Source organism: Rhincodon typus, chromosome 35 (genome assembly GCF_021869965.1).
Source record: "Rhincodon typus isolate 14 chromosome 35, sRhiTyp1.1, whole genome shotgun sequence".
Lineage (NCBI taxonomy): Eukaryota > Metazoa > Chordata > Chondrichthyes > Orectolobiformes > Rhincodontidae > Rhincodon > Rhincodon typus.
In genome coordinates, this window is record NC_063366.1 from 3629517 (window position 1) to 3654624 (window position 25108).

Here is a 25108-nt window from a genome sequence, read left to right on the forward strand (position 1 = left end):
AAAACAAATTGAACTGTACAGACACTCATTAATTGCGTGGTCAGCTGGCTTTCATGAAATTTTTTTTTTCACTGCTGCCTCAGCTTTTGCATTTGACTGGGAATAATTTGGAGCTGATGTGTGGTGCTGGATTTACCAATCATTCAGGAATTCTTCCATCGTGAATTGAGGTCATTATCACTGATCACATTTTCAGGAACTTCATGGTGACTGAAGTGTGCTTTCAGACATTCTACAATGTCACTGGGAGTCGGTGACATCAGCTGCTCTAACACCCCAATGTCTCAAAAGTAGTCGCCTGTGACGAGATAATCAGTTCCAGTGAGAGTGAAAAGGTCTACTCCAAGATTCATTAACGGGGTGTCACAAGTCATGAACAGCTCTCTATCTTGTTTAGTTTGATGTTTATTACAAAGCACTGCACTGGCTGGTGTGGTCCTTCACCTCATTGCTCATGTTTGGTCAGTACAACACTTCTCTTACCTTTTTCAGACTAGACTTGGCTCCTTGATGGTTTGTGTTGAATGTGTTTCAGTATCTCTTTTCTCATGTCTTTGGGGATAACAACCCTACTCCCTTTAATGCAATCTTGGGCAATCACTTCATCTCTGTTTGTCCAATAATCTCTTACAGTCACAGTGGTGTCCACAATGGTTTCAGTCCATCCTTTCAACACAGCTTCCTGCAACATTTGATGAATTGCATCTCATTGAGTAATTTGTTTGTTCTGAAGAAGACGCCTATCTGTCAGAGCCAATGGCTCTGCTGGGTTAATGTTTTCCAGAGTATGTCATGCTGTTGCTTCTTTTTGAATCTGGAATATTTCACAATCTGCACCAGCATCAACTTTGTTCAGATACAGTGCAGCTCTCAATAGCATGTTAGTAGTATATATCTGCTTCCCTTGGTTGTAGAGATAGTAGGAACTGCGGATGCTGGAGAATCTGAGATAACAAGGTGTAGAGCTGGATGAACACAGCAGGCCAAGCAGCATCAGAGGAGCAGGAAGGCTGACGTTTTGGGCCTAGACCCTTCTTCAGAAAAAGGGTCTGAAGGTACTTCACTTCCAATTGATAGCTCAGCAAAATAAGTAATGTATCTTGCAAACACTGGAACGGATCAAAGTGGTTTGAGAGAGGTCCTGTGAATTGGTTTGTGGTCAGACTCCACCGACACTCTCTCTCACAAGCAGGCAGTGGTGAAAGCAAAGTCAATATTCAGACTCTCTTTCTCAATCTGTGTACCATGTTATTCAGTGTGTGTTAACACTGTGAATACAAACCCAACGGGTTGCCCTCACTGCATGGGGGTTGCTCCAAGTCCTGTGTCACTGACATCACACTGCAAGGTGGCTCCATTGTTGACATCATAATCCCTCAGCACTGGTGATGTCATCACTAGGTTTTTGATGGGAGCTTCTTGTTCTGTGTCCCAGTCCCACTGAACACCCAGCACCGTGAGACTGTGTACACCGTTACACACTGTGAGGATAGAATGGCAGGAACCTAGCTGGGTAGACTCTGTGTGGGCTCACTAATGTTCCAGGAGTTCCAACAACTGTACGAGTCATTTATTACACAGAGTTTCTCTCCTGTTTGAGTGTTAATAAACCAGACATATGCTGACTATGTGAAAGTCTTGTCACACACTTCATCCTCAAATGTTTTCTCTCCTGTGGGAATCAGCTGGTGCTGTAGGAGAACAGGGGAGTGGGTGATAGCTTTGTCACAAACAACTCACTACATGAATCCCATGAGGTCTCAGGAGAAATGTTATAAAAAGGTTTGTCAAAAATCTCACACTTGAACCATTACTCCCCTGCGTGGATCTTCCAATGAAGCAGCAGGTTCGACGACCTTGAAAATGATTTGTCACAAACCTGGCATGTAAACGGTCTCTCCCCTGTATGAATCCTTTGATGGAGCAGGAGAGTGGATGAGCTTGAGAACAATTTCTCACAGACCTCACACCTGAATGGCTTCTCCCCTGTGTGAATGCGCTGGTGAACATGGAGGTGTGACAACGTTGAAAATGATTTGTCACACACCTCACAAGTGAATGGTTTCTCTCCTGTGTGGAAGCGTTGGTGTATACGAAGGTGTGATGACATCGAGAATGATTTGTCACACACCTTGCAGGTGAATGGTTTCTCCCCCGTGTGAATACGTTTATGATTGCGCAGGGTTGATGAAACTGAGAATGATTTATCACACACCTCGCATATGAATGGTTTCTCCCCAGAGTGAACACGTTGGTGTACACGAAGGGTCGAAGACTGCGAGAATGATTTGTTACATGTACCACAGGTAAATGGTTTCTCCCCCGTGTGAATCCGTTGGTGTCTGCGGAGGTGCGCTAAGTCTGAGAATGATTTGTCACACACTTCACATGTGAATGGTTTCTCCCCTGTGTGAATACGCTGGTGTACATGAAGGGTCGATGACTGGGAGAATGCTTTGTCACACACTTTGCACGTGAATGGTTTCTGCCCAGTGTGAATTCTCTGGTGCCTTAGGAGATGAGAAGAATCAGTGAAAGCCTTGTCACAAATTTCACACCGGAAGGGTTTCTCCCCTGTGTGAATCATCTGGTGTGTTAGCAGATGGAAGGAGTGGGCAAAAGCCTTCTCACAAACCTCACACCTGAAGGGTTTCTCCCCCGTGTGAATCATCTGGTGTCTCAAAAGGGTTGTAGATGTTACAAAATATTTATCACAAACCTCACATTTGAATGGTTTAACTTCCATGGAACTGGCCTTGTATTAACAGCGTTTGTAACAGATGCACTTTATGTGTCAGCAGATCCTATGAGTCTGTGGAGCCCTCATCACACACCTCACACTGGAAGAGCCTTTCCCCTGTAGGAATGAGTCAGTGGTTCATGAGGCTTAATGTCTGAAGTTCTCACCACACTTGGAGCCACTCACACTTCTTCCCAGCCTCACCCTGATGATCACCCACAGCCGAACCTTCAGAAAGGCTGGTTCTGATGGAAGGCTCCACACCACTGACCAGTTTCAGATCTGATGCTATGTCAAAGCTCCCCCGATCCAATTGGTTTCCAGATGATGGTTTCACTGCCCAACCTTCTCTGTGTTGTGCAATACTGTGAAGGGACTGGATGTCTTCCCACAGTTGTGCAATTGTTCCTTGGGTGATGGCCAGGATCTATCTGTGTGTCTATCTTCTCTGTATTCTGGGGTGTACATGGTGCAATCCTTCTGTAAAACAAGAAAAGGAAACATGATTTCCTACAACTCCCCAATACATTCTGAGTATTGTGGACAACCAGTAACAGGAGAAGGAAGGTCCACGAACACTTCCATTCACAGCCATGCTGGAACCCAGCACACGACAGCAAGACACAATGTTAAAGTGTCGTCAGGAAAAATTATCAAGCGAATGGTCAAACCACTCCCTCCTGGAGGAGCTGGGAGAACTCCACCATCCCAACCCCAGATCATTCCAATCCACTCCACAGTCAAAAAGTCAGGATTATATGATGAATGAGACATTTATAAGACTATTATGTTTAAACTATCTTTCTAACTTAAGGGGAAACGGAACACTGTAGAAAGGAGGGTTTTGTGAGGAAGATATATAACTCTGCTTGGTTACCATGGGGACAGGTTGGAAATTGCTGAGCAAGATGCAAAGTTATCACACCCAAAAACAAAGGCAAGAGCAGCTGGTACTGTCTCTGAGATTACAGACAGAGAGACGGACAGAGTCAGAGAGGCCAAGGACTGCAGCCAGTGTGGTCACTGGAGAGGAGAGGGTGTCCTTTCTGTGGGCTGCCAGGCAGAACGTGGGAGGGCGGATAGTCTCTAGTTGAAGAGACACATCCTGTGACAACCTAAAGATTCCAGAACATTCATCCTGGCAAGACCAGGGAAGGAATCACTAGAAGGCACCTCAATATTGGCAATTGGTTCAGTTGACGGTCACTTAAAGTTACAATTCAGTGAAATTAGGAGAGGTCAACCGTTGGAAACTGAAAAGTCTGTGATTCATATCACTTTGAAATAATACCAGTCTCCACAGGGATCATAACAATTCTTCAATCAACTCAACTGAAAGCACATTATCTGGTCATTAATACACTGCTGTTTATGGGAGCTTGCTGTGTGCACAATGGCTCTCATATTTTGTGCCATGAAACAATAACTACATTTCAAAAGTACTTCGCTGGCTAAAATGCTATGTGACAACCTGGTGGTCATGAAAGGCTCTATATAAAAGACCATAACACGTAGGATCAGAAGTAGGTCATTCAGCCAATCATCTCTGTTCCACCATTCAACAAGATCATGGCTGATTAGCCTCAACTCCAGTCTCCTCCCTTTTTCCCCATTACCCTCAATTCCCTTACTGATTGAAAATCTGTCTATCTCAGCCTTGAGTATACTTAATGATCCAGCCTCAACAGCCCTCTGCAGTACAGAATCTCACATATTCACTCACCTCTGAGAAAAGAAATTCCTCCTCATCTCAGTCTTAAATGAGTGACTTCTTATTCTGAGATGAATGCCTTTGGTTCTAGACTATCACACAAGGGGAAATAACCTCTCCCCATCTACCCTGTCAAGTCCCCTTACAATCCTACATGCTTCAATAAGGTCACCTCTCATTCTTAACTCCAATGAGTACAAGTCGAAATTCTTCAGTCTCTCCTCATAAAACAGCTCCTCATAAAACATACCCATATCAACCCAAATGAACTTTCTCTACCCTGCCTCAAATGTCAGTGTTATTAGAATCCTTGCTGTTTTCCTTTATTTGCATCATTTTTGGTTTGAAGCTGTGAACTGTGAGCTGAAGGTGACCTTTGGATGGTAAGCAGCAGCTTGTTTTCTTGAAAAAAGAGAGAACAAACGAACTGACTTTTGTTTATGAGGCCAGGCTGGAAATCAATTGCAGGTTGATTCTTATTCAAAGAATGCTCTAAGATAGACATTTTGACTCTGGAGAGGCATTATGCTCAAAGTGATGGCAGATGTTGAATATTAATTGGGGCCTCACAGAGGGTTATGGGTGTCAACCAATCTAACAAAGAAAATGTTGGAAAAGAGAAGAAAAGAGAAGCCAAGCTCCTCCTACCTCACCGACCAATCCCCACCACTGCCTACGTGCACTCACCTATCACCATCCCACCTACCTTCCCCAGCCCCTCCTCCCTTTATTTATTATTTCCTTCCCCCGACCCCACTTCTGAAGAAGGGTCCCGACCCAAAGCATCAACTTGCCTACTCCTCTGATGCTGCCTGGCCTGCTGTGTTCCTCCAGCTCTACACTGTGTTATATCTAACCAAGGTTTGAACTGGTTCTGAACTGTACTGTGGATGCTGTAAATCCTGAATGAAAACAAAGTTGCTGGAAAAGCTCAGCAGGTCTGGCAGCATCTGTGAAGGAAAAAACAGAGTTAACATTTCCGGTCCGGTGACCCCTCCTCAGAATTGATAGTGGCTGGGAAAACGTCAGTTTATTTGCAGAAAATAGAGGGGTGGGCGGGGTAGGGAGTAAACGATAGGATAGAGCCCAAAGAGAGAGAAAGACAGTTGGACAGACAAAGGAGTTGCTAACGATCAGACTGGGAGGGTGAATAGTTGTTAATGGGGACTGTTAGTGACTAACAACAGGGAGTCTGTAATGGCAGGCTATGTGGTAACAAGGCCTGGTGTGTGGGTTAGGGGGCTGGGACATGGGAGAGTTTAGGCCCTAAAATTATTGAACTCAATATTGAGTCCGGAGGGCTGTAGGGTCCCCAAGCGAAAAATGAAGTGTTGTTCCTCCAGCTTGCGTTGGGCTTCACTGGAACACTGCAGCAAGCCAGAGACAGAGATGTTGGCCAGGGAACAGGGTGGTGTGTTAAAGTGGTAGGCAATTGGTAGTTCAGGGTCCTTTTTTGCGAACAGAACATAGATGTTCTATGAAGCAGTCACCAAGTCTACGCTTCGTTTCCCCAGTGTAGAGGAACCCACATTGTGAGCAGCAAAAGCAGTAGACTAGATTCTGGGAAGTGCAGGTGAAGTGTTGCTTCACCTGGAAGGTGTGTTTGGGCCCTTGGATACTGGGGAGGGAGGAGGTAAATGCGCAATTGTTGCACCTTCGCTGGTTATGGGGAAGGTGCCATAGGGCTGTGGAGAGGTGTTGGGAGTGAAGGAAGTGTGGACCAGGGTGTCCCAGAGGGTACAGTCCCTGCGGAAGGCGGACAAGGGAGGGGAGCGGAATATGTGTCTGGTGGTGGCATCTCGCTGGAGGTGGCGGAAATGGCGTCTGATGATCTTCTGGATGTGGATGCTGGTGGGATGGTAGGTGAGGATACTTGAGAAAGGATGTATTGGCACTGGAGGGGGTGCAAAGGAGGTTCACTAGGTTGATTCCGGAGTTGAGGGGGTTGGCTTATGAGGAGAGACTGAGTAGATTGGGATTATATTCATTGGAATTCAGAAGATTGAGGGGGGATCTTATAGAAACATATAAAATTATGAAGGGAATAGATAAGATAGAAGTAGAGAGGATGTTTCCCCTGGCAGGTGAAGCTAGGACAAGAGGGCATAGCCTCAAGATTAGAGGGAGCAGATTTAGGACTGAACTGAGAAGGAATTTCTTCACCCAGAGGGTTGTTAATCTCTGGAATTCCTTGCCCAGTGAAGTAGTTGACACTACTTCAGTAGATGTTTTTAAAAAAAAGGTAGATTTTTTTTGAACAATAAAGGAATTAAGGGATACGGTGAGAACACGGGTAAGTGGACCTGAGTCCACGAAAGGATCAGCCATGATCTTATTGAATGGCGGAGCAGGCTCGAAGGGCCAGACAGCCTACTCCTGCTCCTAGTTCTTATGTTCTAACCCTACTGCTGCTGCAGGAGGGAAGAGAAGGGGTGAGGGCGGAAGTGCGGGAGATGGGTCAGACCTGATTGAGGGCCCTGTCAACAATGGAGATGGGGAATCCTCGGTTGAGGAAGAAGGTGGACATTTCGGAGGCTCCCTTGTCAAAGTTGGCCTCATCTGAACATATGCGACGGAGATAGAGGAACTGAGAAATGGGATAGAGTCTTTACAGGAAGCAGGGTGTGAGGATGTATAGTCCAGATAGCTGTGGGAGTCAGTGGGTTTGTAATGGATATTTGTGGCCAGTCTATCCCCAGAAAAGGAAACAGAAATGTTGAGGAAGGGAAGGGAGAAGTCAGAGATACACCAGGTGAACGTGATGGCAGGGTGGAAATTGGAGGCGAAACTGATGAAGTTTTCCAATTCCAGATGTGAGAGGGAAGCAGCATCGACGATATCATCGCTGTATTGGAGAAAGAGTTGTGGGTGGGGGCCGGAATAGGACTGGAACAAGGAATGTTCCACATACCCCATGAAGATACAGGCATAACTAGGGACCATGCGGGTACCCATGGCAACTCCTCTTACCTGAAGAAAATGAGAGGAGTTGAAGGAGAAGTTGTTGAGGGCGAGGACAAGCTCGGCCAAGCGGAGGAGGGTGGTGGTGGGTGGGGATGGTTCAGGTCTTTGCTCTGGTTCTGAACTGTTTTTTTTTGTCAGGAGGATCACAGGGCCATGGTATGATTGCTCCCCGGTTATCCTCCCATTTTCAACATATTGAAAGTTTGGAGAATAGGATCTCAGTTATAAGAAGTAAGCGAATATTTCTGAGGGCGTACTAGAAACTATTTGCCTGCACCAGTGTCATCCAAAAACCATGTGCCTATGATATTACAATCATGGAAACAGCTTAAGTGAACAGACCAACTACATCTCACTTCTTTTTCTTTTGATTTATCATTGTCTTTCTGTGACTGGGAGCTAGAATAAAAGAAGATTGAGTTTAAATCATAGACATTAATTAGAGTTCCTTGTTATTTAACTTTGCTCAGTTTTAATAAATTGTTAATGCTTTGTTTAAGCTATCAACCTGGTGTCTGGTATTGACTATTCACAAAAACAGACTGATACTGGTTATTCACAGAGTCTGTTTAGGAACAATTGGGGTCAATTTTGAATGTCTTTGCATGTTTAATTTTACTGTGATTTGACGGTCTATCTTCGTGTCATAACAGTACATCTTTCCTTTGATAAGGGGCCCAAAACTGTTCACATTATTTCAGCTGCGGTCTGACTAATGTCGTGTATATAGTTTCAGCAGAACCTCCCTGCTTTGATACTCCATTTGCCTTTGAAATGAAGGCCAATATTCCACTTCCCTTCCCTATTATCCACTGAATTTGGATGCCAGCTTTTTGTGTTTCATGCACAAGGGCTCTAAAATCACTCTGTAGCTTGACAAACACAGGTCAGTCAGGGTTTCGGCACAAAACATTGACTTTCCTGCTCCTCTGATGCTGTCTCACCTGCTGTGTTTGTCCAGCTCCACGGTTATTGACTCTGACTTCTAGCATCTGCAGTCCTTACTGTCTCCTCACTCTGGAGCTTTCCACTTTCTTTCTCCCTTTAAATAATTCAGCTCTCGTGTTCTTTAGCCACATTAGTTTCCCCCAAGAGATGAAATCCATTCCACCCTAACAATTTTTGGTCAAGTATTAAACTCTTTGATTTTATTTACCCAGTACCACTTTGCCCATGGCTCAGGTAATCACCCAGAGATTAACACCTTGGAGGTTTTGCTTTCTAATTTAGCTCCTGTTCAAAATTTTTCAGCACAGCATCCTTTCCTGTCCTATCATGTTATTAGTACCAACATGGATGACAACTACTGGATCCCTCCTCTCCCTCTCCAATTTTTTTTTTGATCCCTATCCTTAACTCTGATACCAGAAAGTCAATACAACCTTCAGGACTCCTGCTCACAGCTGCCAAGAACAATATCTATCCTCCTAATTATAGTGTCCCTGAACACAACTGCATTCCTGTTTCCCCTGGTCACTTTAAAGATTCCCTGTACTGAGGTGCCATGGTCAGTTTGCTCATCCACCCTGCAGTACCCACTCTTGTCTATACAGCTTGCAAGAAACTCATCACTATTGGACAATTCTAGGGACTGAGGATCCTCGATATTCACCCCCTTGGGCCCTCATGCCAGTTTCTTTGCCTGCACACACATCACACTGTGGGTTTTGATGTGACTCTGCCACTTAACTCAGTGCAGGTCAGCTTCACAATCCACACCTTTTTATCATCTCTCACTTACTTTTCATTCCAGAGAGTTGCTTCTTGTAGTAAACCCTTAGTTAAAGCAGCTCTGTGCCCCTTTAGTCAGTAACACTTTTGGCCTTGGCCTCACTCTGCTACAATCTAACATTGACCGGGCTCTTTGCTAGCCCAAGGCAAAGTTTTCTGATATTTTATTTTCTAAAGAGGTCACTGAGATAGGAAGAACGAAGTACGGTCCACGGGCTAATAATCAGCTTCGAACACACACACAATTCAACAACAAGAAATCAGTAAGAATCCTCAGACACTCTGAACGTCCTAGATAATTAATACTCACCTTCTCATATTCAGGAATAAACCATCAACAAAACTCAGCCTGGAAATCAGAAGGGAAATGCTTCCAATAAACACACTCAATATCCAACACACAGCTCCAGTCAAACAGTTCAGCACAAAGCACCCAGTAAACAGCTCTCTCAGCTGGATCTTCTCACACAGCATAAGGGACATTTCCACCCCTGATTGCCCACAGGATAGTCAGACTGCCTGAAGATTGGTGTGGATATTATGGGATACAATTTGTATAAAAGCTGCTCCTTCACTCACCATCTCCTCACTTGGTTTTCAGTCCCTATAGGAAGTGAACCAGCTCTGGAAGAGGAGAGAATGGGCAGAGTGGGTGGGCTCTCTGATTGACATCTCTCACAGTCAATCCAAATATTTCTGTAGCAACATGAGTTTCTGGAAGCTTGGGAAACTGACTGGTGAATTGGAGGTGACTTTGAGCAACAGACCACATGGGGATTTAAACTTGTCATTGTCCCATCTGAATAAAACCTCACTTATTGTAGCTGCTGTCTCAGTTCCCCTGGTAAATGTTTGACAGCTATTTCTAGTGTGGGAATAATATTCTTCATCCTCAGAGACTTTCAAACTGACAGCATCAGTGTGGGATGTGTATCCTCAGATGTGTTTGACTGCAGATCAGAAGAGGAAGAGGGATAGCATCCAAGGCAGTAGATCAGTAGATCACAACAGAGAGGGACACAGAAGTGATAGCTTGTGAATTGACTCTGTGCTCAGGGACTGTGCTCAGAGTATAAGGTTATGACTGGAGGAGTGACCTGGACAATTATCTCCCTCGTCAACTTTTATACAAACCTCCCACTGTCCTCTAGTGCCTCACCTCTTGTGCAACCCCTGGCTCTGTACCTGAATCCCCACTTCTTGACTGATTCTATGTCACTTTCCAGGATTTGGGAGGTGACAAAAATTCCAATGAGTGGAGGTGCCAGTGTTGGACTGGCGTTGACAATGTCAAGTCACATGACACCAGTTATAGTTCAACAGTTTATTTGAAATCACAAGCTTTCACAGCACTCTCCTTCATCAGGTGAAGTGAAGGAAAGCACACAGGCACAGAATTTATAAGCGGAAAGATCAGAAGATCGTACAAATGGTGTGAGGGGTGTGTTGATAGACTGAATAATATGACTCTGCAGGTGGTCAAAAGTGTCAGACCATTTGAGTAAAGTGTGAATAGCATGTGAAGGGATGACCTTCAATTAATCCGATTGATTGAGGCAGAGACATGATTACAATAAATTTAAAATAAGGTGGTGCTGAGACAAACCAAACAGCTGGATTTACATGACAGATATAAGAGTCACATGCTGAGGGTCTAACCAAAGTAACAAGTAATCCAAAACTGTACAAACTAATTAATGTAGAAAGATCATAACAAGTCATCAAGATGATGGTGTCAAAATAGGACAGTCAGGAATATTTTACAAATGCAGAACAGTATGCTGGGGTTACATGTAGCGCGTCATGAACCCAAGATCACAGTTGAGGCCATCATCATGGGTACAGAACTTGGCTATCAGTTTCAGCTCAGCGATTCTGCATTGTTGTGTATCTCGAAGGCCGCCTTGGACGATGCCTACCTGAAGATCAGAGGCTGACTGTCCTTGACGGCTGAAATGTTCCCTGACTGGGAGGGAACATTCCTGACTGGAGATTGTTGTGCGGTGTCCATTCATCCATTGTCGTAGAGTCTGCATAGTCTCGCCAATATATCATGCATTGGGGCGTCCTTGCCAATGAGACGACCCAAACCAGAATAGTCGACAGAGAGATCCATAGTGCAGCAACCAAAGAAGAAAGAGTCAGATTGGACCCCTCTGGAAGGCTGCTGCCCTAGGCTCGACATGTATGCTCAAGCCATCAGGAGATACGAATAATGCACTTCACCAGCTGTGTTCACAAGATTGCACAAAACGTCATCCAAGTACAATGCAACGCCATTCATGCTCTCAAGACCAATCACAACATTGTCATCAAACCAGCAGACAAAGGAGAAGCCATCATCATACAGAATAGAATGGCCCACTGCCAAGAAGCGTACTGACAACTGAACAACCAGGAGCACTACAGTCAATTACCGCCAATCCGACCAAAGAACACACCTGTCAACTCACCAGATTGATCAAGACCTTTGATCCAGACCTTCAGAGTATCCGATGCACTCTCATCCCGCATATTTCTTGCATAGGAGACTTCTACTATCTTCCGAAAATACACAAAGCCAACATACCTGGACATCCCATTGTATAAGGCAACGGGACCCTATGTGAGAACCTCTCTGGCTATGTCAAGGGCATCTTGAAACCTATTGTACAAGAAATCCCAGCTTCTGTCTCAACATTGTGACTTCTTACAGAAACTTAGCACCCACGGACCAGTCAAACCAGGAACATTCCTCGTCGCAATGGTCGTTTTAGCACTCTACACCAGCATCCCCAACAATGATGGCAACGCTGCAACAGCCTCAGTACTCAACATCAACAACTGCCAATTTCCAGACACCATCCTACAACTCATCCACTTCATCTTTGACCACAATGCCTTCACCTTTAACAACCAGTTCTTCATCCAGACAGACGGAACAGTCATGGGGACCAAATTTGTACCCCAATACACCAACATTTCCATGTACAAGTTTGAGCAAAACTTCTTTGCTGCACAAGACCTCCAACCAATGCTATACACCAGATATATCAACAACATTTTCTTCTTCTGGACTCATGGTGAGGAATCACTGAAAAGACTACACAATGATATCAACAAGTTTCATCCCACCATCAGACTTACCATGGACTACTCTTCAAAATCAGTCTCGTTCTTGGATACATTCATGTCCATCAAGGACGGACACCTCAGCACCTCACTCTACTGTAAGCTCATCCATAATCTCATGATCAAAAACAAAGTTGCTGGAAAAGCTCAGCAGGTCTGGCAGCATCTGTGAAGGAAAAATCAGAGTTAACATTTCAGGTCCAGTGACCCTTCCACAGAACTGATAATCTCACGATGCTGCACTTTCCTAGCTTCCATCCTAACCATGTTAAAGAAGCCCAACGGACAAGCCTTGTGTATACACAGGATCTTCTCAGACGAGGAGGAACACGATGGACACCTAAAGATGCTAAAAGATGCCCCATAAGAACGGTATACGATGCTCAACTCATTGATCACCAGTTCCAACATGCTACAGCTAAAAACCTCAACAGCCTCCTCAGAAGACAGACACAGGACATGACCGATAGAGTACCCTTCGTTATCCAGTACTTTCCCAGAGTGGAGAAACTATGCCACGTTCTGCGCAGTCTTTAACATGTCATCGATGACGACGAATATCTCACCAAGATCATCCCTACGCCCCCATTTCTCACCTTCAAACAACCACCAACCTTAAACAGACCATCGCTCACAGCAAACTACCCAGCCTTCAGGACAACATCGACCTCAACATGACACAACCCTGCTATGGCAACCACTGCAAGACATGCCAGATCATCGACACAGATACTATCATCACATGTGGGAACAACACCCACCTGTACACGGTAGATACTCATGTGACTCGGCCAATGTTGTCTACGTCATGCTGCAGGCAAGGATGCCCTGAGGCATTGGTGAGACCATGCAGATGCTATGACAACGGATGAATGGACACCATGCAACAGTTACCAGACAAGAATGTTCCCTCAGGGACACTTCAGCGGTCAAGGACATTCAGTCTCTGATCTTCGGGTAATTAACCTCCAAGGCAGCCTTTGAGATACACAACAATGCAGAATCGCTGAGCAGAAATTGGTAGCCAAGTTCCGTACCCATGAAGACAGCCTCAACCATGATCTTGGGTTCATGTCTCGCTATATGTGATCCCACCGCAGTTCTGTATTTGTAAAATCTTCCTTACTGTCCTGATTTGACACCATCGCCTTCATAACTTGTTATGATCTCTCTACCTTAATTAGTTTGTTTAGTTTTGGATTACTTGTTACTTTGGTTAGACCCTCAGCATGCAACTCTAATAGCTATCATGTTATTCCAGTCATGTGGTTTGTCTCCGGCACCACATTATTTTTAATTTTTTGTAATTATCTCGCTGCCTCAATTAATCGGATTACAGATCATCTCTTGATTTTTTAGCTGTTGACAGTTTACTTACATTATTTGATACTTTTGATCACCTGCAGAGTTATTATTCAGCCTGTTCACACTCCACTCACGCCATTTGAATGATCTTTTGATCTGTCTGCCTGTGTTTTTCTTCACTCCAACTGATGAAGGAGCAGTGTTCAGAAAGCTTGTGATTTCAAATAAACCTGTTGGACTATAACCTGGTGTCACGTGACTTCAAACAATTCCAATAACTTTAGAGAGTAGAGGGAGGTTGGAAATGGGACAATAGGTTGGAAAGACAAATGGCTAAAATGTTAGTTTCTTTGAGGAGTGTTAACAGCAGAATTACTTGTTAAAGGGACAATATCAGAGAAATAGAACCACAAGCAATATTGACAAACATGGGGGCCAAGAAGGGATGTTGGGTAATCAACTGTCTCGTGAGAATGGGGTCGAGGAAACAGGAGGTGGGTCTCATAAAGAAAATGAGGTCAGAGAGGGCCTGAGGAGAGACAGGAGAGAAACTAGAGAAAGACGTGAGTTTAAATATAGGCTGGGGATGGAGCAGTGCATTACTGGAAGTTTGTCCAGGTGGGCTAGTGGAAAAGAGAAGTGGCAGAGGCACTTGAAGGTATTGTTTCAATCTGATTTCTCTGAGCAGGCAGCTCAATAACCAGAAAGCAATGATTTAATGTCATTAATGTCAGGATCAGAGGGGAGTTAAGGAGTAGTTTCTCACCCAGAGGGTCATGTAGATCTGGAATTCCTACTGCCTGAAAGGGTGATCGAGGCAGAAACCTCTCATTACATTTTAAAAAAATACCCTGATATGATCTTGAAGGGGTAACATGTCCACTTTTAAAATGGGGATGAAATAACTTCTCCACATTTGACACCGTCACATCAAACACTCTCAGAGAAGGTCCAGCATGAGTTAGATATGGAGTTGGATCAACCTGGGTCACTCACATCTAGAACAGGATCAAGACTCTCCTACCTTAATCGCTTAGATACTCCTTTATCACTGACCTTAAAATCATCGGATGGTGGGCTTGGGAACAGGACTTTGGTAAATAGGGAGTCCTCCCAAGACAGCACATCTACTGTTGGGAGAAGGCACTGCAGTTCCTCTTGCTGTGTATTTGAAGAAAATCCAGACACAGTGATTTTATCAGAGATGGTAAGAACTGCAGATGCTGGAGAATCTGACATAACAAGGTGTAGAGCTGGATGAACACAGCAGGCCAAGCAGCATCAGAGGAGCAGGAAAGCTCTCCTCTGATGCTGCTCACAGTGATTTTATGTTTCTGTTCTGTGGCTAATCAACCTATTCAGAAATGTTATTACCGGCCTCTGGAGCGTGTGGGACTTGAACCGGTCCCCTGGTGCAAATGTAGGGCCACTACTACTGCACCACAGGAGGCCCCTCTGAAATTATGAATCGGTTCTTAAGCAATTGATCCCACCGCAGTTCTGTATTTGTAAAATCTTCCTTACTGTCCTGAGTTGACATCATCACCTTGATAACTTGTTATGATCTCTCTACCTTAATTAGTTTGTTTAGTTTTGGATTACTTGTTACTTTGGTTAGACCCTCAGCAATTCACGTAAATATTTCTGCCTAGTTTTGAACTAGAACCACTACAAACCAGAATAAGAACTGGTTTGTTATTACTCATTGTTATTCATCATTATTCTACCATTCAGATTCTAATTACTTTGATGAAATAGAGTTTGTCTAACCCTTGGTCTTCATTGAGGTGACAATTACTTCTTGAGTTGGAATACAATAACAGGTTTTCACTCAGTTACAGCCCAGAGCACAGGGAATGGATAGGGATGGGATTGATTATCTCCTACCAATGACTTTAAGTTGTTGTAAACATTAAAACAACAGGAAGAGGCCATTCAACCCCCAAACTCAATCCAAATTTAGTTCCATGATGGGCAATCTGTATGTCAAATTTATTTTCCTACCTTTTGATCATGGTCCACTGATATGCTGGGTAGTAACAGGAGGCTTTTTGGCCTGCATCACCATTCAGTTAGAGTCTGGCTGATGTGTATATTAATCCCATCTACCCACTTGGTTCCATATTCCTTAATATCCTTCCTGCCATAAATCTCTCAATAGAATTTTACATTTAATCAGTTGACATTTCAAACTAGTGATTATGCTGGGGGTTGGATAAACTGAACACAGCAGCTCAAGGGACAGGATGTGTCTGGGAAGTGAAAGTGAGACAGTTCCCAGAGGTTGTGATGGTGTTCCACTTGGGAGAAGCATTGTATTGGTTTGTGATTACCTTGAGGGAAGGAGCTTTGAGATTTGTTTTTTGACCAAACTTTGCTCTACCCCAACTGGGACTTGAACTCACAATCCCCGGTTTTCAGAGCGGTTTTCAGTACCCTATCCATTCGGTCATTGGGACTGTCCAAGATTTGGGGGTTGTGATTGTAATTTGACTCTTTGCCTCTATATAATCGCTGCCAAGCTTGATGACTTTTTGTGGGCTGGCCCTATCTTTTCAAACAAAACCCGACTGGATCAATTCCAGGAATGAAAAGACAGGATTGGAGTTTGCTTTTTGTGTGTCAGTAATTAATGTTGCAAAGTATCGATTGTATGTGGGGAACACTTGTCTTTCTAGAAGTTTCCTCGCTAATCCCCACTCTCAGTTTCAGTGATTTCTCTGGCCCAAATTCATGGTCACCTCCTTAACCTTGCTGTCTCACCGGGCCATATTCGTCTCATCTTCATCCTTTCGTCACAGAGAAGGCCAACTCTGATCACTAACCCTAACCATCATCCCACTTTCACAGTCCAGCTCTGTCTGCCTCTGTAGTCCTACTTGGAAAAAAGAACCATTCCCCAATTCACTGATAACTGCACTTAAAAAAAAATGTTCAGGCCTTTGACCGTCCACACTCCAGAACGTTTTTGCAATGACTTATTTACTCTACCCCACCCTCACCTCTCCGTGTAATCCCCAATAAATCCATTCCCCTGTCTAGTATGGTTTATTTTACAATATCTTCATTTCTTCTGGTTAAAACCTGCATCATTCTGTGCTTATGTTTCAATTACAAACCACCTCATTAAAACGAAAATAAGACAAAAGATTATTTATCAAGCCAGGTTACTAGTATAGATGGTAGTACAGTTGATGTAGTTTATATACGTCTCAGCAAGGTCTTCGAGAAGGTCCTACAGTGGAAAGTGATAAAGTTGATAATAGTTCATGGGATCCAGGATTACTTGACAAGTTGGATCCAAAATTGGCTTAATGGCAGAAGGCAGAGGGTGGTGGTGGAAGGCTATTTGTGTGACTATAGCTGGTCTGCAGTGGCTTACCACAGGGATCAGTACTGGGTCTTTTATTGTTTGTGATATTCATAAATGACATAGATGAGAACGTTGGGGGGGCAGCAGTGATAAGTAAGCTTGAGGATGACATAGATTGGCTGGGTGTTTGACACTGAGGAGAAATGTTTTAGGTTACAGGAGAATATAGTTGATATCTACTTCCAGTCAGATCTTTAACAGATGGAATTTGATCCTGATAAGTGTGAGGTAATGAACTTTGGAAGAAATAACGAGACAAGGGAGTACTCAACGAATGGCAGGACACTAGGAAGCTCAGAGGAACAGAGGGATTGTAGGGTACTTGTCTACAGATTCTGGAAGTTGGCCAGACGGGTTAATAAGTAGTTAAGAAAGCATACAAGCCACTTATCTTTATCAGTTGAGGCATAGATTATGAGAGCAGGAAGGTTCTGTTGGAGTTCTACAGAACTTTGGTTCGGCCACAGCTAGAGTACTTTACTGGTCACCACATGATAGGAAGGATATGATTGCACTGTAGGAGGTGCAGAGGAGATTCACCAGGATGTCGCCAAGGATGGAGCACATAAGTTAGGAAGAGAGGCTGGATAAGCTTGGGTTATTTTCTGTGGAGGCGAGACCTGATTGGGTATATAAGATTATCAGGGGCATGGATGAAGTGAATAGAAAGCAGCCATTCCTCTCAATGACAAGGGGGCACACATTCAAGTTGAAGGGCAGGATGTTTAGAAGGGGCTTGAGAAAAGCTTCTTTTTAATGCAGAGAGGGTGGTACTTGGATGAGTACTTGAAGTATCATAACATTCAAGGCTATGGGCCAACTGCTGGAAAGTGGGACTGGTGTAGATTTAGTGTATATTTGATGGCACAGACTTGATAACCTTAAGGGCCTCTTCTGTACTGTATGATTCCCTGATTCTATGTTTCATTCTGGGGTCTGACTTTCCATTGTATCACAGGTGCCATGATTAGAACCTAGGTGTATATTTTCATACAATGATGTTTACAAAGTGGGCAGTTGGTAAAACATACGCCAGATTACTGTGTGAGGATTAGCTGGATTTTAAAATAAGAAGTTGCATGTTTCCAGTGATTTGTGTTAATCAAACTGTGTGTGATTTAGGCATTAGACATCAGACCTCAATGCAGTCAAGCATGACAAACAGAACCGTACTATGTATAAATGATGAATAAATATGCAGAAATGATAGCTATCCTCTTCAGAGAGAATTGAATTATTTTCCGGGAAGGAAGAATGTGTTAGGTCATGACATTACGAGGGTGGTGGACAACGGGAAACTGGTAGATGTGGTACATCTGGATTTCCAGAAAGCATTCAATAAGGTGCTGCACAAAAGGCTACTGCAAAAGATAAAAGTACCTGGCGTTATGGGTAATGTATTAGCATGGATTGAAGATTGGTTAACTAAGAATGCAAGGTGTGGGATAATTGGGTGCTTTTCTGGTTGGCGATCTGTGGTTAGTGGTATGCCTTAGGAATAGTGTTGGGACCGCAATTGCTTACAATTTACATAGATGATTTAGAGTTGGGACCAAGTGTAGTGTGTGAAAGTTTGCAGACAACACTAAAATGAGTGGTAAAGCAAAGTGTGCAGAGGACACTGAAAGTCTACAGAGAGATATAGATAGGTTAAGTGAGTGTGCTGGTGTCTGGCAGATGGAGTACAATGTTGTTAAATGTGAGTTCATGCATTTTGGTAGGAATGACACAAAAATGGACTATCATTTAAATGGTGAAAAATTGCAGCATGCTGCTGTGCAAAGGATCTTGGCTGTGTGAAATGAATCACAAAAAGTTGGTTTACAGGTGCAGCAAATAATTAAGAAGGCAAATGGAATTCATTGCTAGAGGGATGGAGTTTACAAATAGGGAGGATATGCTGCAGCTGTGTAGGATGCAGGTGAGGCCACACCTGGAGTACTGTGTACAGTTTTGGTCTCCTTACTTGAGAAAGGATGTCCTGGCACTGCAGGAGATGCAGACGAGGTTCACTTGGTGGATTCTAGAATTGAGAAGGTTGCCTTATGAGGAGAGATTGAGTAGACTGAGACTATTCTCATTGGAATTTAGAAGAATGGGGTTGGTTTATAGAAACATATAAGATGATGTAGGTAATAGATAGGATAGACGCAGGGAGGTTGTTTCCACTGGCAAGTGAAACTAGAACTAGGAGGCATAGCCTCAAAATTAGGGGGAGCAGATTTAGGACTGAATTGAGGGGAACTTCTTCACCCAAAGGGCTGTGAATCTGTGGAATTCCCTGCTCGGTGAAGCAGTTGAGGCTACCTCATTGAAAGTTTTTAGAGCAAAGATAGACAGATTTTTGAACAGTAAGGGAATTAAGGGTTAGGGTGGGTGGAGCTGAGTCAAGGAAAAGAGGTTGATTGTATTTAATGGCAGAGAAAGCTCAATGGGCCAATTTCTCATGTTCTTACGTAACGGGGAGAACGAAAGTGAGTGGTACAAGGAATTTATTCTTTAGAGGGCCAAGATCCTGGATTTTACACAAATGGCTGAATGGCCTCTTTCTGTGCTGAAGCAGGAGCAGGGAGATGAAGACGAAGAGGTTGTGAGAAGATGAAGATGATGACATGAAGCTGGAAGGAAACCATGGTGAGAAAGTTCCAAAACTAAAGAACTGGGCGAAAAGAGGGGTGCGGGATAGTGACTGCGATCCGCACTTGCCACCAGTGGCCTCGATTTACAGGAGCGCTCCTCCAATTCCAGCACCGCCCGCGACCGCAAGCTGTCTGATTTGAATTCCCAAACTCAGGGCGCCAACTGCCGCAGCGCGTGCCAGAACTACAACTCCCGTCAAGTAACACGCTCCTTTGATTCCACACTGTCGTCCCATACTGCGCAGGCGCGGTCCCCACATGCAGCATGGGTAATGTAGTTCGGAGCGGGATTGTGAGGCGTTTGGGTAAATTGAGCTGAGTCCCTGTGGAGGTTTTAAACGACCTCAGTGAAACGGGAGCTTTCTGGGCTTAGGGCTGTAATTCAGTTAATGTTTGAGGAGATGGCATGTCCCTCACTTCATCAAACACAGGAAGGCACTTCCAGAGAAAATCTCTCCAACAATTTCTCACCAAATGTGAGTTTTTACTGCAATGTCCAACGTATTTCTGGAGATGTTGGGTTTTCACAAGATTTAGGGACAGACCTGATAAACGTCGACATTTATTCTTCTATTAGAGAAATTAATGTCTCACTACAAAACATTTTAACACTAATTGCAGGAACATTCTGTGAGGAAGGAGTTGAAATTTTGGATTATTTTGTGTGAAACCCGCTCTAATGTCACTGTGATGTGGAAGTCGTGGACACAGCTTTTATTAGCGACATAGTCAGTGTCATCCCATCAAACAAATTCCATCCTCATGTTAGTGGCTCATTAAAAACCAGCAATCTGTTGATGAGTTTTTATGGTCAATGTGTCCTTTTGACTTTCTTGGTAATTTCAGCTGTAAGGTGAGGGGTTCGATCTGCAGGCTCGGAGCTGAATCCCTGGTTGATTTGGTCTCCAAGTACAGAGCATGGCAGGAAGGAGTGCACCACAATCCCGGATTTTACATCTCGGACTTGTGGAGGGTACTCACACTCTTACTCAGCTCGTTGGAGAACTACTGTTGTGTATTATTTAGATTCTGGTACTTTCAATTTGGGTAATTATTTTTGTTCAATGATTTTAGGTCAATTTCTCAGAATCCAGTAACTTTATCATAGTTGGAGTTCCTGAAATGGTGAGTCTGAAAATGTTTTGAAATCTAAGAGTAAAGTTTAGTGATGTTTGATGCTCTGGCAGCATTTCAAGAAGACAGCTCATCACCAACTCTTCAACAGTAACCAGAGATGGGCAATAAGTGCTGCTTCAGCAAGTGACACCCACATCCCATGAGCAAATAAAATAGCCTCAATTCATTTGAAGTTGTACATCTCTGAGCGGAGATCTGTGTCGAATCCTACACATCACTCCAGTAAATCACAGACCCACATGTTCTTTTTAATGTCAAAAATGTATATTATTCATAAAATACTTCTTTATATACACACAGTCACTAATGCAGTACAGTTCTGTATAACCTTAGCACATGGAGAACAAACATTGAAGTTTGATTTTCTTTACAGTTCCAACAAACCCAAAGATATCTTTTACTTACGCAAGATACTAACATATATTTGAGGCACTAGGAGGGTTCAAAAACTGAACGGGCCTTAGATGGTGGTCTTTCCCTGCTGTGCCTTGGCGGCTGTTGCCCCAAGCTTTAATGCATTCCTCAGCATGTAGTCCTGGACACTGGAATGTGCAAAACTCTGTCGAGGTCAACTCCTTGCACTGGAAAACCAACAAGTTTTCGGCAGACCAAAGAGCGTCAGGTCACGGTCAATGTTTCTCTCAATGTGCATCTCAGGAAACAGACCTTAGAGCACAGAGTCATGAGTCACAGAGCTGTTCGGGATGAACCACGACAAAAACCGTGGACATGGTCCATTTCTGACCTCCAGATGAAGTGGAAGATGGCTCGGGTGACTGCAACGGTGCAGGTTCAGGGAATGGGCCAGACCTGTGCCACATACAACGCCACTGATGACCAGGTGTTACCTGCAATGGAGAGGGAGCGGCACTTCCCAAAGCCCAATTTCTGCCTCACCTTAGCGATACACTCCTCTCACGCTTTTTCACGTGCCCTGGCCCCTCTGAACCACATTCCCTCTGTCCTGATGGTGATGGGAAATGACTGGTCCAGCCTCGCTGGCTTGCTGTCATCTAAGACCTCCACGATAGTGGACAGGAATGACTGGGAGGCCACACTGTCTGAGGGCTTTGTGTCATACAGTCTGGCATAAGAGGATTCGCAAATCTTCAGGATGTCAGACTGAGATGACGTTACCAAGCCATCTTCTTCCTTCAGGCTGCTGAGCACAGAGCTCCCCTTGTGCTCGTGTTACTTCTTCCAGAAACTGCACATCTCATCCTGCTCCATGAGGTGGAAAATTATCTTGGAGGGCTCAAAGGCAAAGACCGAGGCTTATTGGTTCTTCACCTCCTGGAGATCCTCCTTGACACAGACCCCCATCGTCTACAGCAGGGATTTGGATAGTTTTCCCTGTCTCTCACTCTCACCTTCTGAAAACCTTTGAGGATAAAGAACCTCTTGATGTTTCCTTTGACTGTTTCCCACTAGTCCACTGGAGAATCAAAGAGGGGCTTCATGGTTCTCCAACCTGTGTAATCTCTTTTGAGATTCTCAATGTATTCTGGGGTCAACAGATTCACATTCAGCTTCCATGTTCCCATGCTAGCCTGTTGATCGTCCTGTAAGTGACAGTCGGTCAGGTGGAGGCAACATTCAAAAACATGCCATATAATTTTCTAAAATCCCTACCATCTCCTTTCCCCTGATTCTCTCACAAACATTTCCTCTTCCCCTTCAGAGTGATTGTTTCCTCTGGGCTGATTTCCTGAACTGATACACTTTGGACCCTCCATTGCTCCATCTCGTGCACAAAAACATGTTCAAACTGATGTGACATGAGCAGCACCACGTCCCTAGAATCCCTGATTATCCAATCAGATCGTTCTGACCAAGTAACCAATCTAGATACTGAAAGATGAACCAGTCAGTGCAGTGAAAAGATGTCCAATGTCAACGTGAGTTTAGGAATGAAGTGTGGTCACTATTTATTACAAAACCAATCAATGACACAGAACACTTTGGGAAATAAAACTGTCAAATCCTTCTTGCTTTTTTTGGGCAATATAATTTGAATAATTGAGGGCATTCATTTCTGCAGCTTGCACAAGACATTATGACATATTGTGAAGATGTTTAAAAGGTTTCCATCACATGTATCTCAGTGCATAAAAGCCTTTGTAACTGGAGATTTATCTATGAATTAACTTGTTCAATATAATTTTATTGAACAGTTTTTTCATAGAATCCCTACAGTGTGGAAACAGGCCATTCAGTCCAACATGTCCACGCCGACCCTCCGAAGAGCACCCCACCCAGACACATCCCCTACCTTATTCCCTGTAACACTGCATTTCCCATGGCTAACACGCCTAACTTACACATTCCTGGAACCAATGGGTAATTTAGCATGGCCAGTCCTCCTAACTTCCACATCTTTGGACTGTGGAGGAAATCGGAGCACATGCAAACTCCATACAGGCAGTTACCTGAGGGTGGAATCAAACCCGGCCCCCTGGTGCTATGAGGCATCAGTGCTAACTACTGAGCCACTGTGCTGCTCTCTGAAGTAGAATTTGCTTTTAAATTTGTTTAGATCTGTTTTTCGGTTCCAGGTGTATCTCAAATGCAATCACTGGTTTCTCTCTCCACCATCCTTGCTTGAACAAGGCAAAAGCAGTTCACTTACACCCATGTTTTTGGATTGTAGTCAGATCATGCATATTTGGAAAGCTTTGTGGATCCATTAATCCGCTAATAATGCATCGCTCATCCTGATTTGGCTGTACTAATACCTGGGTACTAAAACCATTAGAATAGTCCCAACTGGATAGGTTACATGGCTGTTCATAAAATGGACTCAATTCCAGTTCTTTTATTCTGCGTTAACTCAGAATTCTACAGTTGAACATTTGAAGATTTCCTGTTCACTCCCACTTAACAGATGCTACGTGAGTTATGTACAGAAGTACAAAGACAGGCAGGAATTTCAAATGTTTGTAATAATGTTAGGAGTTGTTTTCATGACAGTTTATAGGTCCTCATGTAGGAGTGGAACAGAAATGGATTTGCAGGAATCTTGATCAAATTTCCATCATTCACAGTCAAATTAGAAGAGCTGAGTAGTGTGCATTTTAAGGGAGGAGTAGAGATTATGGGGTGACGATGGAGGTTTGGAAATAGTAACTTCTGTCCATGTTGTCAAATTATTTTAATTGGTTAGGTTGGGGGGAAGCAAAGATCAGGTTTACAAGTTGTGCAGGGACAGAGGGTTAGGATTAAAAGTAGCATGTGTTGGGATTTGAACTCTGTACTAAATGCCAGGGTAAGGAAATTCTCATCTGGGGATAACCTTTGACAAAAATAATAACCGACTTAGAATGCAAGCTGACAAGGCGTATTGCTCATTAAAGGTGGCCTGTTAAACATGTTCTACATGTCGAACTATCTTTCTGGTGGATCTCAGGCCTTCTCTTCTTGGTTCCTTGAACCTAGTTTCTTCAATCATAATGTTCTTCAAGATTTTAGTTTTATCAACTTAACTCTAACATACAAACAATCTGTTGCAGTTTTAAAACTTCAACACTAGTCCCCCAGTCCACCTTAACTTTGGAAGCTGCACACTTTATAGCTGCTGTGTGGAATGCCCTTCCTCTCTCTTTCTCCTGAAAGCAGCTTCCTCATGAAACTTACTCACATTCTCTTAAGGCAATAACCTTCAGCCCTAAGACTGTTTTCTAAAGCTGATCCCAATGCTGGATTTATCAGAGCAAGAGTAGGCCATTTAGTTCTTCGAGCCTGCTCCATCATTCACTTTGATCATGGCTGGTTATCCAACTTACTATCCCCTGCTTCCGTTTTGTCCCCTTATTCTTTGATCTCTTTGGCCCTCAAGACTAATTCCTTGAAAACATTCAATATTTTGCTTCAACTGCTTTGTTTGGCAGAGAATTCCACAGGTTCATTACTGTTAGGTGAAGAAATTTCTCATTGTACTCCTAAACATGGACCCTGTGACCCCTGATTCTAGGGTCCCAGATATTGGGAACTTCCTTCCTCCATTTACCCTGTATAGTCCTGTTAGAATTTTACAGGTATCTATGACACACCACCCCCCCCATCCCATTCTTCTAAACTCCAGTGAATATAGTCCCAACCTATCCAGTCTCTCTTTATATGTCAGTCCCGCCATCCCAGGAGTCAGCCTGGTAAACCATTGTTGCACTCCCTCCGTAGCCAAAATATCCTTCCTCAAATAAGGAGACCAAAACTGCACACAATACTCCCAGTGTGATATTCCCTCTCTGTTGATGTCAGGCTAACCCGTCTTTAATTCCCTGTTTCTTCTTTAACTCCTTCTTTAAATATTGGAGTTACATTAGCTACCTGCCAATCATACAAACTGTTCTAGTGTCTATTGACCTTGATTCCATAATTCCAACCAAACTAACCTCCAA

General features: G+C 43.7%; 1 pseudogene; it reads right to left on the reverse strand.

Annotated features, from left to right (window-relative positions):
* Nucleotides 1-1681: 1681 nt before the first annotated feature.
* Nucleotides 1682-25108, reverse strand: part of LOC125481007 — a 38564-nt pseudogene continuing 15137 nt past the window's right edge.